Below are 18,805 nucleotides of genomic sequence, written 5' to 3'. Positions count from 1 at the left end.
GAACCATGGAATACTACTTGGTAATAAAAAGGAACAAACTATTGATACAGCAACTTGAATGGACCTCCAAGCATTATGCTGAAAAAGCCAATTTGAAAAGCCCACATATTACTTGATACCATACATCCTCAAAATTAAAAAAAAAAAATTACAGAGGCAGAGAACTCACTAGTGGTTGCCAGGCATTAGGGATGGTGGTGGGGAGGGGAAATATGTGGCCATAAAGGAATGGCATGAGGGAGGTCTTTGTACTGATGAAACAGTTCTGTATCTTGATTGCAATGGTGGCTACACAAGCCAAAAAAATGACTATAGAAATATACATTGTACCAATGTCAGTGCTCTGCTTTTGTTATTGTCCTGCAGTTACATAAGATATAAACTGTCTCTCATTCTCTCTGTCTCAAATAAATAAATAAAATCTTTAAAAAAAAAAAAAGATTTTATTTATTTATTTGAGACAGAGAATGAGAGAGAGCACATGAGAGGGGGGAGGGTCAGACGGAGAAGCAGACTCCCTGCCGAGCAGGGAGCCTGATGCGGGACTCGATCCCGGGACTCGATCCCGGGACTCGATCCCGGGACTCCAGGATCATGACCTGAGCCGAAGGCAGTCGCTTAACCAACTGAGCCACCCAGGCGCCCCAGAAACATTCTTTAACAGGGGCGCCTGGGTGGCTCATTTGTTAAGCATCTGCCTGTGGCTCAGATCATGATCTCAGGGTCCTAGGATCAAACCCTGCCTTGAGCTCCTCATTGGGCTCAGGCTCCCCACTCAGTGGGGAGTCTGCTTTTCCTTCTCCTTCTGCCCCTCCCCCCTGCTCATGCTCCCACTCTCTCTCTCTCAAATAAATAAAATCTTGATGGAAAAAAAAAAGAAAAAGAGGGACGCCTGAGTGGCTCAGTCAGTTAAGAATCTGCCTTCAGCTTAGGTCATGATCCCAGGGTCCTGGGATCAAGCCCCGCATTGGGCTCCCTGCTCAGTGGGGGAGTCTGCTTCTCCCACTTCCTCTGCCCTGCTCATGCTCTCTCTCTCAGTGTTTCTCTCAAATAAATAAATAAAATCTTTATTTAAAAAAAAGAAAAAAACATTTTTCTTTTTAAGATTTTATTTATTTATTTGACAGAGAGAGACACAGCGAGAGAGGGAACACAAGCAGAGGGAATGGGAGAGGGAGAAGCAGGCTCCCCACCGAGCAGGGAGCCCGATGCGGGGCTCGATCCCAGGACTCTGGGATCATGACCTGAGCGGAAGGCAGACACTCAAGGACTGAGCCACCCAGGTGCCCCAAAAGAAACATTGTTTAACAATGAAACATTTAAAGACATTCTCATTAAAATAAGAAAACATTAACAAGAAAAGAACAAGCATACCTATAGTGATGCTATTATTTAATGTTGTTTTAGAAGTTTTTGCTAACATAGTAAGATCTGAAACAGAAATAAGAGATTTAAGTATTGGGAAGGAAATAAAATTATCTTTATTTACAGATTATTTGGCATGATGCTTTAAATGTGGAAAACAACCCCAAAATCTTAGATTTATAAGGGAATCCAGGACCAAGATAATACCACAAAATCAATAGCTCAATAATCAGTTGCTGAACTCTTCTCCCCTATAATAGTAGCAAATATACAAACAACTTAGGAATAATCCTAATGAAAAAATATATGCAAGACATATATGTATAAAACCTATATGATGGGGGCACCTGGGTGGCTCAGTCGTTAAGCATCTGCCTTTGGCTCAGGTCATGATCCCGAGGTCCTGAGATCGAGCCCCGTGTTGGGCTTCCTGCTCAGCAGGAAGCCTGCTTCTCCCTCTCCCACTCCCCCTGCTTGTGTTCCCTCTTTCGCTGTGTTTCTCTCTGTCAAATAAATAAAATCTTAAAAAAAAGAAAAATAAAAAAGCCCAAGGGTGCCTGGGTGGCACAATTGGTTAAGCATCGGACTCTTGGTTTCGGCTCAGGCTGTGATCTCAGGGTCGTGGGATTGAGCCCTGTGTCGGGTTCCATGCTCAGTGCAGAGTCTGCTTGAGATTGTCTCTCCCTCTGCCCCGCACACTCATGCTCTCTCTCTCTAAAATAAATAAACAAATCTTGGAAAGGAAAGGAGGGGGAGGGGAGGGGAGAAAAGGAAAGGAAAAAAGCCTGGGCCCTACCCCCAAGAAATACAATTGGTGTTGGTAGCATTGGTATGATCTTCAATCTCCCTAGGCAATTCTAATGTACTCCCGAGGTTAATAACCACCACTATTGACCTCAAGCTATCAAGCCCTACAGACTTCTTTTTCACATTTATCATTTCATACAATTAAGGAAAGGTACTCACTAGGCTAAGAAGTAACATTTGAATCTGAGAGCACAGATGTGGTGCCAGTTCCATTCCAGATAGATACCTCCTGTGATTGATCAAAACAAGATGTGAATTTTTCCCAGCCTGTGTCCTGATCATGGCAAAATTTTCAGTTAATAAAAATGAAGTAATTGGTTCTTTTTTTTTTTTTCAAGTTTTACATGATTCTCAGAGCAGTTACTAATATTTGAACTGGTACTGAGCGGATGGAGTATATGATGGATTTAAAACACAAAGGTTTGTGTGCTTTCTCCCCTTTCGATCACAGCATCTCTAGGAGGTGGGCAAGGCAAGAGTTTGTTTTGTTTTGTTTTTAGGATTTCACCTATTTATTTGTCAGAGAGAGGGGGAGAGAGAGAACAAGCAGAGGGAGTGGCAGGCAGAGGGAGAAGCAGGCTCCCCGCCGAGCAAGGAGCCAGATGCAGGGCTCGATCCCAGGACCCCGGGATCACGACCCAAGCTGAAGGCAGATGCCGAACCGACCGAGCCACCCAGGCGTCCCAAGGCAAGAGTTTTTAATCCCCATTTTTAGATGAAGACATTGGGGCCCACAGAGGGCAAGTTGTGTGACTAGTTATATAACATAGCCTAGACTGGAACACACCTTTTGACACCTGTCCAAGGCCCTCCCCTTTCCAACCAGTTCATCTCAGGACAAATCACTACCACCTATGATAAGAGGAGCTTTTGTACAGAGACTCTTTCCCTTGATCAGCCACAGTGAAGGACTTCATTTTATACTAGATAGTCCTGCGGATGTGCTTGGCACTAAGCCAGCAACTTAAATGCAAAATAGTTCATGCTCAAAGATGAATCAAAATGCAATTCAGTCAACCGAACACGTGCCCCCAAACGTTCAGCTTCCAGATAACCAATAATATACATTATTCTCCTGTAAAAAATCTGCTTTGCTATCAAGAGAACAGTATGGCCTATGGAAGAGCATGGACTTTGGGGTCTGTCAGACCTGCGTGAGATTCTAGTGCTGGCCCTCACAAGGCAGTGGAGCCTTGGGCATGCCACTTCTCCTATTTCTTGAACACCTATTGGCAGTAGACACTTGAAAATCCTAGAGCTTCAGTGGAACACACACCACGGTTCCTTCCCCTGAAGAATTCTCATTATGTGGAAGAAGTATGTCCTTTAAATGCTGGGAGACCAGAGTTGCTCTGGAGCAGCTGGGGGAGCATTGCAGGAGCCTGAAGATAATGGTTCAGGAAAAAGTAGAGATATGTAGAGAAAGATAAAGGAAATGTGGCAAAAGGTTAACAATTGATGAATCTAGGAATATGAATATTCATTGTATATCTTGCAACTGTTTTATAGATCAGAACATTTACCAAATAAAAATTGGGGGGTGGAAAAGTTAAAAAAAAAAAACAAATATTAAAATAGCTGGCAATAAACTTATTAGAAATGTGAAAATTCAACGTGGAGAAAACCAACACATATATATATTTAAAATAGCGGTTACTACAAAGTTTATAAAACTTGAGTAAATGGGAGAGACATGCCTTGAGGAGGAAGACACCAAATTGGGGGGAAGGACAGGAATAAGAGATATTATGGACTGAATTATGTACCCCCTGAATTTGTATATTGAAATCCTAATCCTTAATGTGACTATTTAGAGATAGGGTCTTTAAAGAAGTAATTAAGATTAAATGCAGTCATAAGGATGGGGCCCTAATCCATTAGGACTGGTGTCTTTATAAGAAAAGGAAGGGGGGGGCGCCTGGGTGGCTCAGTTGGTTAGGCGACTGCCTTCGGCTCAGGTCATGATCCTGGAGTCCGGGGATCGAGTCCCGCATCGGGCTCCCTGCTCAGCGGGGAGTCTGCTTCTCCCTCTGACCCTCCCCCCTCTCATGTGCTCTCTCTCTCTCATTCTCTCTCTCTCAAATAAATAAATAAAATCTTTAAAAAAAAGAAAGAAAAGGAAGAGAGGGACTCCTGGGTGGCTCAGTCAGTTAAGCATCTGCCTTCGGCCCAGGTCATGGTCCTGAGGTCCTGGGATCGAGTCCCACATCGGGCTCCCTGCTAGGCACTCATGCTCTCTTTCTCTCTCTCTCATAAATAAATAAAATCTTTAAAAAAAAAAAAAAAGAGGGGGGCGCCTGGGTGGCTCAGTTGGTTGAGCGACTGCCTTCGGCTCAGGTCATGATCCTGGAGTCCCAGGATCGAGTCCCGCATCGGGCTCCCTGCTTGGCAAGGAGTCTGCTTCTCCCTCTGACCCTCCCCCTCTCATGCTCTCTCTCTCTCTCTTATTCTCTCTCTCAAATAAATAAATAAAATCTTTAAAAAAAAAAAAAAAAGAGGAAGAGAGACCAGAGTGCTGATTCCCTGCCCACTCTCCGAACCCCCATCCCCCTCTCTCCATCTCATCTCTTCACAGGCACAGAGGAAAGCCTGTGGGAGGGCTCATGGAGAAGGCTGCCATCTGCAAACCAGGAAGAGAGGCCTCACACTGCTGTCACCCGGATCTTGGACTTCCAGCCTCTGGACTGTAAGAGAATAAATTTCTATTATTTAAGCTGCCCAGCCTGAGGTACTTTGTTATGACAGCCTGAGCAGACGAGACAACAAGTAAAATGCTGTACCCACGGTCAAGGTCACAAGATGAGGGCATAGTGGATCCTCGATTTGTACCCAGAACTATTTTTTTTAAAGATGTTATTTATTTATTTGACAGGGAGTGGGAGAGAGAGCACAAGCAGGGGGAGTGGGAGAGGGAGAAGCAGGCTTCCCGCTGAGCAGGGAGCCCGATGCGGGGCTGGATCCCAGGACCCTGGGATCATGACCCAAGCTGAAGGCAGATGCTTAACCGACTGAGCCACCCAGGCGCCCCTCTACCCAGAACTATTTGGACCCTCCCCCAGGTAGTGATTGTGTGAGTCAGGTCAGTGCTTCTCAAACTTTAGTGGGTATCAGAAATGCCCAGGGGGAGCGCCTGGCTGACTCAGTTGGAAGAACATGCAATTCATGGTCTCAGGATTGTGAGTTGGACCCCACGTTGGGTGTAGAGATTACTAAAAAAAAATAAATAAGACTTAAAAAAAAGAAAAGAATGCCCAAGGTAGTTTGTTAAAATCAGAGATTCCCTTATCCTGATTTTGGTGGTCTATGTGAAGCCTCAAATTCTGCATTTAAATAAGTGATATCCCCACCAGGTGATTCTGTTGAAGGTGGTCCCAGAGCATACTTTGAGAAATGCCACTCTAATCGCTTCTCGGCCTTTTGGCTAGGATCAGGTGGAGAAATGCCACTCTGATCTCAGCCTGGAGGTTCAAAGAGATATGGCAGGGAGCAGGTGACCCACAAAGGACATGCATATAAAAGTTCTACAAAGATATGCAAAAAACATCGTCAGCCTCTGAGGAGGCTTGAGGGTCAGGTGTGAGAGCGAGGTTTATTTTTAATTTTTAAATTCTTTTGTATTTTTTATTTTACTTATTTAAAGATTTTATTTATTTTTGTGAGAGAGAGAGAGAGCACAAGCAGGGCTAGTGGGGAGGGAGGCAGAGGGAGAGGGAGAAGCAGACTCCCCACTGAGCAGGGAGTCCCACGTGGGGCACCATCTCAGGACCCCCCCATCATGACCTGAGCCGAAGGCAGACGCTTAGCTGACTGACCACCCAGGCGCCCCATTAGTATTTTTTACCCTTAAGAATGTACTATTTTTCAATTAAAACACTAACTTGAGGGGCGCCTGGGTGGCTCAGTCGGTTAAGCGTCTGCCTTCGGCTCAGGTCATGATCTCAGGGTCCTGGGATCGAGCCCTGCGTTGGGCTCCCTGCTCAGCGGGGAGCCTGCTTCTCCCTCTGCCTGCCACTCCCCCTGCTTGTGCGTGCTCTCTTTCTCTGTCAAATAAATAAAATCTTAAAAAAAAAAAAAACTAACTTGAAAAGAGAGATCATGAACTTAAAGAGCTTATTATTGGTATATCGCCTAACAAACAGGTGCTCAAGTAAAAATTCCTTTGTTTTTTGTCTTCCACTCAAACATTTGCCATCCCTTTCCTTCCCTCCCTCCCCCCCCAACAGTATCTCCATTTGTGCATTTGATTAACAAATATTCATTTAATGTATATTGTATTCCAGGCACTGTCCTAACAGCATAGCTGCTCGCATAAAACAGACAGAGTCCCTCCCAGCCTGCACAAAGCTTAGTCCCCATCCTCACCTCTGGCAGTTTTGACTTCTTAATTCTTGTCTCCCCAAGCTTACACAGGCCCTCCCCATACACAAACCGAAACTAGCGTTTCCACTCCCCTTCCTCAGAACCTGACCTAAATCTCCTCCATGGCCCCTCCAGACCCCCGCTAAAAATATCACTGGGGGTCTGGAGGCTCCATGGAGGAGATTTAGGTCAGGTTCTGAGGAAGGGGAGTGGAAACGCTAGTTTCGGTTTGGGGGGGCGGGGGGGGGACGACACACTCCCAAGAGCCTTTGGGCCAGCTTCCTGCTGCCCTCTGCTGGGGCTCCTGAGGGCTCACGTCCTTCCTCAGGGCCTACCACTTTCCACTTGGCATCTACTCCATCTTGGGTGGGTAGGCTTCAGGGAGGATATGTGCCCCCAGAATATACTGGCTTTTCCTGGACCCGGTGGTTCAAAGCTGGGATCTGTGTGATCATAAGTCTGAGCCAGAATGTCCCTAAAGGCCACTGTCTTAAAAGAGGCAATGCTGTATGGGCAGGCAGTAGAACTACTGTGTGTGTGTGTGTGTGTGTGTGTGTAGGAGTGGAGAGGGGTATGGGTCCTTCAGGTGAAATGCCTTTAATAGGATTTTTCTATTCTTTCTTTTATTTTGTTTTTCTTTTTAGTCTTTTGCCAAAGGCAATTTATATTCCCTCAGAAACATCAGAAAACAGAGACATGAAAAAGATTTAATTTCACCTAGAGACCATTTCTGCTCATACCTGGAGCAGGAACAGAAGGGAAAGGGTACTAGGCCAGGAGCCAGGACACTGGGTTCTAGTCCTCACTGTCCCCTCACTGTGTGACCCTGCGCAAGCCCCTGTTTTCTTGGAGCCTCAACTTCTCATACACACACAAAAAATGAGCACCCCAATAAAGTGCCTGGCTTTCCTGCTCTAAGATTCTTTTTTTTTTTTTAAGATTTTATCCATTTACTTGACAGAGAGAGGTACAGTGAGAGAGGGAGGACAAGCAGGGGGAGAGGGAGAAGCAGACTTCCCGTGGAGCAGGGAGCCCGATGTGGGGCCCGATCCCAGGACCCCGGGACCACGACCTGAGCGGAAGGCAGACGCCCAACCACTGAGCCACCCAGGCGCCCCATCTCCTCTGAGATTCTAAGTCAGTGGCACCAGGTAGTCCCCTCATCAATTAGACCCCTAGGCTCTTCCAACTTCCCATCACTACAAATATTGAAAAGCAGTAAAAGCAGGCTAAAACAAATTACAAATACTTAGGGGGAAAACTCGGGAAAGTTCTGAAACGGACAAAAATGCTTAAAAACTCTTAGAGGGTTGGAAATTGCCTTTTGGAGCATGAAAACAGCTGACGCTATAGGAAAACAACAACAACAACCAGCAACCGGGGAATCTTTATTTTCAATCAAATCATTGTTGCAATCAAAATGCTGTATTCATGCGAATGCTTTCTGAAAAACTGCTTCCAGTCCCATCATGGATCTGTGTGAGGCAGCCGCAAGCCGGAGCTCCGGTCCGGCTGCCCCGAACCTCGCACCTCGCACCTCGGAAGCAGTCGGAGATCCCCACTCTCGGCCAAATAAACACCAGACCAAGCGCAGGCTTGCATGCAGCCGGCAAGCGTCTGCCGACGCTCTTCTTGTCGGGCTCTGCGCCGGGCGCCTGCGATACGGGGCGACCAGGCCAGCGCTGCCGTCCCCCTCCCGCGGGGGCTCCCAGCCAGCCTGGCGGGGCAGACAGACACGTCCCGGGGTCGTTCCAATCAGGGTGAGACAGGCGAGAATTGGAAGTCACGGCAAACGGAGAGGGGCGGGGAGGCCACCGCCCTGTCCCTCCACTCAGCCCCCCCCCCCCAAGGTGTTCCGGTGGTTTTTGCTGTGAAACACATTATCCCCATAGTCAGTGTCTCCAAACGACCACCTTCTTTTGCTCAGCATTCTGGAGGTCAAGAAACCAGAGGGCGCGGCAGGAACGGTTTGTCTGCTCTGACACGTCTGGGGCCTCCGCTGGGAAGATCAGAGGCTGGGGGCGACTCCAGGCTGGGGCAGGAGTCTCGCGGAGGTGTGTTCACCCGCGTGCCCCAAGGTTAGCACTGCCTATTGCCCGGGCGGACCTGTGGCGGTTTTCAGAGCGCCTACGCAGGGCCTCGGCTCACACAGCATGGAGGCAGCAGGGTCCCAGCTCCCCCGCGTGGTGGCTCAGGACCCCACACAGGAGTGTCCCAGGCAACAAGGCCTTTCCTGCCCTCACTACGAAGTCCTCAGGAGTCACTTCTCAGAATCCTATTGGTTACAAGCAAGCCACAGGCCTGCCAGATTGATGAGGAGGAGGATTAGACACCGCGTCTTGATTGCAGAAGAGTAAGGTTCCAAGAAGACAAGTGGGACAGGGGGTTTCGTTGTGGCCATCTTTGACACCATTTACCACACCCGGGGTGATCCAGGCACCCCATTTGCTGCCCAGCACGGGAGGACAGCCCTGAGTGGGGCCCTGCTGGAGGTGGGGTGGAAGTAAGAGAGGAAAGAAGCTGGACTCCTCCCCAGGGGCAATTCCACTTGACCATGGCTTCAGTTTCTACCCCTCCCTGTGTGTTCTTGTGAACAATGGAGGCGCTGATACTCTCTGCCTCAAGCCTAACACATGTAAGTGCCCAGTGAGTGGTAGTTATTATTTGGCATCTGTGTGTGGAGATCTTAAAGACAGTTCAAACCCAGCGTCTCCAACACTGAACTCATAATGTGCTGCCCATGCCTGCCCCTTCCTTGGTGTCCCCTACCTGCAGGAACGGACCACCGTCCCTCCTCTTGCCCATGTCGGAGGCCTGGAGGTCATTTCTCATACCTCGTACTCTCTATCGCTCCCCACAGCCAACCTGAACCCAAGTCTTGACAAATTTACTTTCTAGATGTTTCTCTAAGTTTTCCACTCTTCTCCATCTCTACCCTCTACCCTGGACTCTGGCCTCCTTATTGGTCTTGCAAATTCACTAGGCCCTTCTATCCACCCACATCCATTCTTCACACAGCAAGCTGACAGAATATTTTCAAAATGTAAAGGTGATCATGTCACTCCCCCTGATTAATGTCCTCTATCCCTGTTGCTCTATAGCAAAGGCAGGTTGTTTAAAAGGCCCACAAAGTCCTGCCTCAGTCCCTCCCTCCTGTCAGCCCCACTCTCCCTCCCCGACACTCACTGTGCTCCCTCTGCCACAAGGCCTTCATATCCCTGTGCCAGCAATGCCCACTCTGCTCCCCCTTCCTGCAGATTAACCGCTCAAGGGTCACCTCCTCAGAGAAGACCTCTCTGCCTACCTGGTGAGATTCACCCACCCAACCTTGGTAGGCTCTTGTAGCACCAGGCAAATCTTTGCAGGACCTGTTACAGTTGGCATCAACATTTGAATGGTGACTATTTGAATACCTTTCTCCTCCAAAACCCTGCAGGCTCCATGAGGGTAGGGACTATGTCTGGTTTTGTTCACTCTTGTATCCTAAACCTTAAAACATTACCTGACACATAGTTCAATAAATATTTGTTGATTGGATAGATGGATGGATGGATGGATGGATGGATGGATGAGAGAGGGGAGGAGAGGGGCCAGGGCCATTGGAAGCCTTTAGAGAATGTTGCTGAGTGAAGAAATGGGCAGGTTGGGCAGAGCCCAGATGACTCACAATACACCTGATTTTCCAAACTTTAGGCAGATGCAAGGCCAGAAGGGCATCTGTTAGGCTGAAGGAAAAAGTTATTCCGTTAGGACTGGAAACACTCATTCTTCCTGCCCCAGGGCCTGTCTTCTGGAGGTGTTGGAGAATTGAATAGTTTTACCTGCTTCCAGAACTTAGCATGCCTACCTGGTCCAACCTCCTTTTCCAGATAAGGATCAGCCCAGCAGTGAGACTTGGCCACCACTGGGAGGCAGTGCAGGGATGGAGAAAACTGGGCTTAGGCCCTGACAGACCAGGGGCCATCCTGACTGTGCTAGTCACAGACTCTCCAGCCCAGGCTCTTCCCCCTGGGGTAGTGGGACCTACATCTCACCACCTGAATGGCTAACTGACCACACTCCAAAGTCCCAGTTCAACTTCCTCAGTGACCTCCTGCGATGATGTCCGGATGCCTTCACACACCCACCCATGATGACTATGGCTTCCCTTTCCAGCCCCCACCCATTCTTCACCGGGCTTTCAGAAGTCGGAGACCTGTCCTTCAACAGGGTTGAGAGTGTCACACTGCAGGCTGCTTTAAGAAAATAAGAAGAAATAAGCCCTCTGTTTCTAAAATCTAATGTCCAGTCTTTGTGGCCTCATATTGGTCATATGACCTTGGGCCAGGGATTTTATATCCAGTTTACAGGAGGAAACTGAAGCAAAAAGAAGTTTAATAATTTGCAGCACAAGGTTGCTATAAAGCTGCAGTGAGATTATGGAGGCAAAAGGTTTTATAATCCAGAACTCCCTGATTCTGAGTTAGGAGTGGTTAGTGCTCAGGGATGATTTGCATCGATGATGACACTTTACTTGAGAGTAGGGCTTTACAATTTACAAAAACCACACCCTTTGAAATCTGTGAACTTGTTAATAAAGAACTGTACTAAAGTAGGCTCTCGAATAATGTGCCAGACCCTCTAGGAAATATGTGTGCCTCTCTGGTGATGGATTTCAGGCACTGCAACAAGTTAGCTGGAGAGATCTAGGGCAACGGGGACGGTTCTAATGACCCTCAAAGGGTACCTACCTATCAGTCTTCCTTAGGAGACCAATCTTTGAGCCTAAAGTCATATTGGTGGAGTGTGAGGGCCAATGTGACGGCTCATGGTGAGAGGATCCCAGATCAGTTGAGACTAAGAGAGGAAATGCCAGCAGAGCAGGACCCCCAGGATGACACAAGACTGCCCCACACCTCCTGCATTAGACGGTCTCTCTGCCCCAAGTCCCCCCCCCCCCAACCCCGTAGGTAGGGCATACCAATCCCAGCACCATGGCATCCCCTTATGGGCACCAGAAAGCAATCCACGAGCCACAACCTCCAGCCTGTTGGTCAATGACTAAAGGAACACAGCCCCAAAGCAGCCTCTCCCCCTTCAGAAGTCCCAGCTGGGCTCACCCTCAGGCACATTGACTACCAGAACCAGAGAGGACAGTCCCTTGCAGAGATAGATAGCATCCTTTCTATTTTTCCAAGTTCCTCCTCTTCTACCTCCTTCCCCCTCACTGCACTCCTGTGCAGTAGAGTTCCATGTGAGACCTAGTACACAAATGAGGGACTACTATCCAGCAGTAAAAACCCAAATCATGCGTGGTGACCTTCCCATCCCTGGACGAGTTCAAGCAGACACTGAATAACCACCTGGGAAGAGCACTCCCAACCCAAACTCAAGCAGCTGCCAGGTCCTGTGGATTCTACTCCTGTGACCCATCTCCCACCTGCACCTGTCTCAGCAGGTCCCGTCTGTGCCCACCCAGGAGCCATTCCCCTGCCCTATCGGCCCTTACTAACAGCAAATAGCTCTAGGTCTCCTACAGAATAGTCTAGCAACTTGGCCTGGATCTGGGCCCTCTGGGAGTTGACGTTAACTCCTTTTCCAGACTTTACTACTAAGTTCACTAATCAAAGTAAAATACTCACTGGACCCTCACACTGCATACTCTCCACCTCCATTCTTTGCTCATGCTGTTCCTTCTGCTTAGGAGGCTCTTTGCCTGCAGTGCACCCCCTCCCTGCTTGCCCAACATGTCCTTCCTGACCCAGCTTAACTGCCATCTCCTTATCTCCTCTGTGAAGCCCTCCAAATTCTGTGATTTTTCCTTAACACTTATCGGCATCTCTCTTCTGAAGCTCATTCTGTCTTGTGAGGTTTGCATACTTCATGGATAATGTGCCCCACCCCATACTAGTCTGCAAGTCTTTTAAAGAGCAGGACCAGGCATGGGTCATCTTATCAGCATCTGGTGTGTTCAATGTGCGTTGTGAATGAATTAGCGATGAATCCAGACCCTAGCTAGACTGCCGTTCACTGCTGTATAGAATATTTGTCCCAGAAGTGCTCAATAAATATCTACTGAGTGAACAAACTGTTTTTATAATTGTAGACCTCACAGAGACTTTTTATGTTGGACATACAAAAAGACAGAGACTGTAACAAAAACCCCTTGTACCTAAACCTAGGTTAGAAAAGAAAGCATTACAGGGGCGCCTGGGTGGCTCAGTCGGCTAAGCATCTGCCTTCGGCTCAGGTCACGATCCTAGGATCCTGGGATGGAGCCCTGCATCGTTGGGCTCCCTCCTCAGCAGGGAGCCTGCTTCCCCCTCTCCCCCTGCCTGCCTCTCTCCCCGCTTATGCTCTCTAATAAATAAAATCTAAAAAATAAAAATAAATTAAAAAAAATAAAAGCATTACGGACACAGGTGCACCTGTCTGCACAGCCCCGCCCAATCCTGCTCAGCTCCTCCCCGCCAGAGAGGCACCACTCCCCCGACGTGGGGCTATCACTCCCAAGCTACCACTACGTATGTCACGGTATTTGGAGCTACAGCAACACGCAAGCAGCAGTGAGTGCAGGTGAGGCTGGAATGCTGGCAACACACTCGCTTGGAGCAGAAAGGCAACTCTTATCCTTAGCTTGGGAGAATGTGAATTTTTACTTATAGGTAACAAAATTAGAGAGAAACAATATAAGAGAGAGCAGCGCCTAAATTCACTTAGATGTCTGGAGATTTTAAAAGTTGATTTTTCGGGCACCTGGGTGGCTCAGTCGGTTAAACATCTGACTCTTGATTTCAGCTCAGGTCTTGATCTCAGGGTTGTGAGTTCAAGCCTGGCACTGGGCTCCATACTAGGTGTGGAGCCTACAGAGAAAAATAAAATAAATTTGATTCCTCTAGTGGATATATTTCCATACATTAGGAATTAGCTAAAATGTTACTATTAATAATTTTTAAGTTGATTTGTCTAGAAGAACATGGATCTTTTTTTTTAAACCTTTGTATGTATGTGTTTAGTATTTTAACTAATCTCTATGCGCAACACGGGGCTTGAACTCACGACCCCTATATCATGAGTTGCGTGCTCTACTGACTGAGCCAGCCAGGTGCCCTGAACATGGGTCTTTATTATTTGCACTCCTCATAAAAACAAACAAAAACAAAACAAAACAAAACAAAAACACTTGAAAAAAAGGATTGCAAGAGGCATCGAGGTATAGTGATAGGAACACTAGACCTCCTAATGCTCTTGGTTTGAGTTACCTTTTTTGAACCTCAATTTCCCCATCTTTTTTTTTTTTTAAGTAGGCTCCACACCCAGTGCAGAGCCCAATGTGGGGTGTGAACTAACAACCCTGAGATCAAGACCTGAGCTGAGATCAAGAGTCAGATGCCCAACAGACTGAACCACCTAGGTGCCCCTCCCTACCTTTAAAATGGAATATATGTATTTTTGAATCTATGCCAAGCCTCCTTCCAAGAATATCTGGAGTTAACTTTTGGGAAGTTGTGAAGATCAAAGAAATAATAAATGTGAAAGCACATTTAAATTATACGAAGCTGCAGGTTATAGGGTTAAGTGTTAGCACCAGCAACAACACAGTATGTGCCACCCGGTGACAAAAAAGAGTAACTGCATCAGGGTACAATTCAAACACTATACGCTATAGGCACCACAGTTCAATTTCTTGCAAGGACGACTGGGTATTTGAGGAAGCTCTCTAACATAAATGACAAACAAGCAACAGCAAAACCTAACATGTAGAGGCAGAAAGAGTTGAGAATGAGAAATATCTATGAAACAACAGGTTTCTATTAAAAAAAAAAATTAGGGGTGCCCGGGTGGCTCAGGTCATGATCCTGGGGTCCTGGGAAAGAGTCAAGCTCCCTGCTCAGCAGGGAGCCTGCTTCTCCCTTTCCTTTTGCCTGCTGCTCTGCCTGCTTGTGTGCTCTCTCTCAAATAAAATATTTTTTAAATGTGCAACTATAAGCACTTTATTTTATTTAAGATTTTTCTTTAAAGATTTTATTTATTTATCTGAAAGAGACAGAGATAGGAAGGAGAGGGAGAAGCAGGCTCCCCACTGAGCAGGGAAGCCCAATGCGGGGCTCGATCCCAGGACCCTGGGATCATGACCTGAGCTGAAGGCAGACGCTTAACCAACTGAGCCACCCAGGAGCTCCTCAAATAAAATCTTTTTTTTTTTAATCTTTTTTTTTTTTTTAAGATTTTATTTATTTATTTGACTGAGCGAGCGAGCGCACACAAGCAGGGAGAGCAGCAGGCGGAGGGAGAGAGAGAAGCAGGCTCCCTGCTCCACGGAAAAGGGAGCCCCATGTGTGGGACTCGATCCCAGGACCCCCAGAATCCGAGCCAAAGGCAGGTGCTCAACCGACTGAGCCACCCAGGCGCCCCTAAATAAAATTAAAAAAAAAAAAATTAAAGGAACAAAAATGAGCTCTGAGCAGTGGTGAACTGGATCTGGCTCATAAGGGCTCACAAGAGCCAACTGTTAAATTTTCAAAAATTCTGCAAGCCAGTTAAACACAGGCATTATTTAAAAATAAAATATATAAACTCAAAAGTAAATAAATTATACTCAAAACAAATATAATAAATACTCAAAAGCTATTATTTCCTGATTGTTTTATAGTTTTACTATTATGGTCTTGAAATCACTTACGTTTATTGCTTCTGTATAGGGAAAATCCTATATAATGGTCTACTACTGAGCATCTCTTCCCAACTCCACATCATGACAGCCCGCTGGTAGCTTGAAATAGGCTATAGTGGGAGTTTTTACACCAGAAAAGTAGTAAACACTACAAATCAGGTTGTCACCTGCCTCACAAGAGTTAAACATTCACCAACATACATGTGTACAACACACATGTATACCCACAACATACATGTATGCACACACTATGTATACACACAACAACATGCATTTAACACTTAACAATATACCACTGGCATGGAAACTTAAAATATGTAGGAAAAGAGATGAACAATAGTTGGTAAAAGATGAAAAAATAAGAGGATCAGTCCAGAATGTCTGAGCAAATAATGAGTTCCAGAAAGAGAACACAGAAAATAGTGTGAAAGAAACATTAAAGGAATAATTCAAGAAAATCTCCCAGAACTGCAAGACAATTTTGAGACTGAAATAGCTCACTGAGGGGGCGCCTGGGTGGCTGTCAGTTAAGCGTCTGCCTTTGGCTCAGGTCATGATCCCAGGGTCCTGGGGTCAAGCCCCACATCAGGATCCTTGCTCAGCGGGGAGCCTGCTTCTCCCTCTGCCTCTGCCTGCCGCTCTGCCTACTTGTGCTGTCAAATAAAATCTTAAAAAAAAAAAATAAAACCAAGGTATTATTGCAAAACTGAGAAAACTAAGCAATAAAGAGGTGATCCTAAAAGCGAGTCCAAAAAAAAAAAGAAAAAAGAAAAGGTTACAAACAAAGGAGTGGGAGACAGAATGACACCTGACTTCTCAACAGCAGTTTTTTAATCTACATACAATAATTGCTAAAAATTTTTAGGAAAAATTTCCCACCTAGATTCTATTCCAAGTCAGGTTCTCTATCAATCATCAATGAGGGTTGAAAAAAAGCCTTTTTCCAAGATCTCCAAAAATTTTTCTACTCTCGTGTGCATTCATTTAACATTTATGTGCATTAATATTGATAACCTAGGACATACCAGACATTATAATACTAAACACTAGGGATATAGCAGTGAACAAACAAGGTCCTTGATCTAATGGGTCTTATAATCTGAATATATCTACATAATGTGTCACACAGTAATCGGTACTCTGAACTGCAGGACTGAGGGGAAGGAGTGCTGGGTGGGAGGGTTTAGATAGGGCCTAGGATGTTACAGTTGAACACACCTAAAGGTACAAGCCACGTGGATAGCTGGGGTAAGAGCCTTCCAGGCTGAGGAATTAACAAGCGCAATGGCTCTGGGAAAAGTGTCTGAAATCGTGCCACCAGGATATGAAAGGGTGGTAGGAGATGAATAGAGGTGGCTGGAGGAGGCCAGGTAACAGGGGCCCTTTGTGCTGGATACTCTCCTCTTATCCCTCCAGACCCACTCTCCACCCTTCTCTGCTGCCTGGGAACCTGATGTTCATGTACCATATCAATAGGCCCCCTTGACCTCTGGCTTCCTGTGAGATTTGGCCAGTGGAAAGCTCCTGCATTCAATCAGAAGGTAGGAGTCCTTAGTGAGGCTCACAGCTTCTGTCAGGTGACCCTCCCCAGCTCTGAGTTCCCTTGCAGTCTTCAGACTAGGGGTGGAAATGCCTAAGGTCTCCCCAAAGTTGCTAGCTCGAGGGAATCATAGGCAGTATGCCCTGTGGCTTCCCTAAACCCCACTCACATCTTTGTAGAACGTTCCTTTAGTAGATTCTCTCCAAATTCCTCAATGTGAGTATGACATCCATCTGTTTTCCACCAGGATCCTAACACTCCTTATAGGGCAAGATGAGGATTTTCAATTTTATTCTGAGTGAGATGGGAAACCACTGGAGGTTTTTGAACCTATGAGACATCATGTGACTTACATTTTATTTTTTAATAAAACAAAATGTGCGTGAGTAGGGGGCGCCAAGGGTGGGGGAGAGGGAGAGAAAGAATCTTAAGTGGGACTCCATGTTCAGTGCAGAGCCTGATGATGTGGGCTGAGATCTCATGACCCTGAGCCAAAATCAAGAGTTGGACACTTAAAAACAAAAAAAAGAGCTGGACACTTAACCAACTGAGCCACCCAGGCGCCCCAATAACTTACATTTTAAAAGATCACTCTAGATGCTGGATGTACAGAATGCCTCAGTGGGGCTCACAGGTGGAAAGAGAACAGTTAGGCAGCTTTTAGCAGTAAGGGTAGAAAGTGACTTGGGGTGGTTGTAGTAAAGGTCCTAAGTGTTAAATGTTGGCATATGTTGTAAAGGTAGAGCTAAGAGGATTTGGTGATGAAGTATAAGAGAGAAAAAAGTCAAGGACTTAGGTTTTTGGTCTGAGGATAAGTTGCCATTTACTGAGATGGAGATGTCTGGGGAGAGAGCAGGTTTGGGCTGCAAAACTCAAGAGTTCTGTTTGGGATAAAAAAAGTCTAAGTAGGGATGTTGAATAGGCAGATGCATATCTAAGGCTGGAGTTCAGACTGCGAAAGAAGAGATTGTTTTTAGACGTCTTGTAAAATACTTCTAAAACCACACATATGCATAACTTTGATTAAAAAATAGTAAGGTGGGGGGCGCCTCGCTGGCTCAGTCAGTAGAGCATGCAACTCTTAATCTCGGGGGTCCTTATGAGTTTAAGCCCCAAGTGGGGCATAGAATTTACTTAAAAAAAGATGAACAGCTGTCACTTGAAGGAAAGATGATTTTTTAAGTTGTTTTTTTTAAAAAAAGTAAACTCTATGCCCAACATGGGGCTCAAACTCACCAGGACCCTGAGGTCAAGAGTTGCATGCTCTACCGACTGAGCCAGCCAAGCACCCCAAAGAAATGATTTTTTTTTTTTTTTAAGATTTTATTTATTTGACAGAGAGACAGTGAGAGCAGGAACACAAGCAGGGGGAGTGGGAGAGGGAGAAGCAGGCTTCCCGCAGAGCAGGGAGCCCAATGCGGGGCTCGATCCCAGGACCCTGGAATCATGACCTGAGCCGAAGGCAGACGCCTAACGACTGAGCCACCCAGGCGCCCCAAGAAAAGATGATTTTTAAATGAAGAGAACAGTTCTTGAAGGAAACCTTCAAACCCTAGCTGCTCACATATGGGTAGATACGGACAAACAGTAGCATATGCTGTTTCCAACTGTGTCAGAAAAGATATTACAAAGAAAAGACATTTGGAAACTTGTTTAAAAACGATGAATAGGGGCGCCTGGGTGGCTCAGTTGTTAAGCGTCTGCCTTTGGCTCAGGTCATGATCCCAGGGTCCTGGGATCAAGCCCCACATTGGGCTCCCTGCTCCGCAGGAAGCCTGCTTCTCCCTCTCCCACTCCCACTCCCTCTGCTTGTGTTCCCTCTCTCGCTGTGTCTCTCTGTCAAATAAAGGAAATGTAAGATACTCATTAATCAAATAAGTAAAACAGTATAACAAAATAAAAACAGTATCATTCTTTCAAAACCAATTTTGAAAGAATGCGAAGAAATGACATTCTCATGCACTTTTTGAGAACTTTATCAGACTTTTGATACATAGTTCTGCAAAATATACAAAATACAAAAGATACATGCCAAAGTTCCCATTCCTGTGAGTTTTTGAGACAACTACAAGGCAAATTAC

The 18,805-nt window shown here is 46.2% G+C and overlaps 1 long non-coding RNA gene across 1 annotated transcript in view; it reads right to left on the bottom strand.

Annotated features, from left to right (window-relative positions):
- LOC118004196 overlaps window positions 1–18,805 on the bottom strand; it is a 31,392-nt gene that overhangs the window by 11,309 nt on the left and 1,278 nt on the right. The window lies entirely within an intron of this gene.

The sequence above is a fragment of the Mirounga leonina genome, unplaced genomic scaffold (assembly GCF_011800145.1).
Source record: "Mirounga leonina isolate KUSES-001 unplaced genomic scaffold, KU_Mleo_1.0 Mir_92, whole genome shotgun sequence".
Taxonomy (NCBI): Eukaryota; Metazoa; Chordata; class Mammalia; order Carnivora; family Phocidae; genus Mirounga; species Mirounga leonina.
Note: the sequence above shows the minus strand (reverse complement) of the source record. Positions and strands in the feature narration are given on the sequence as shown.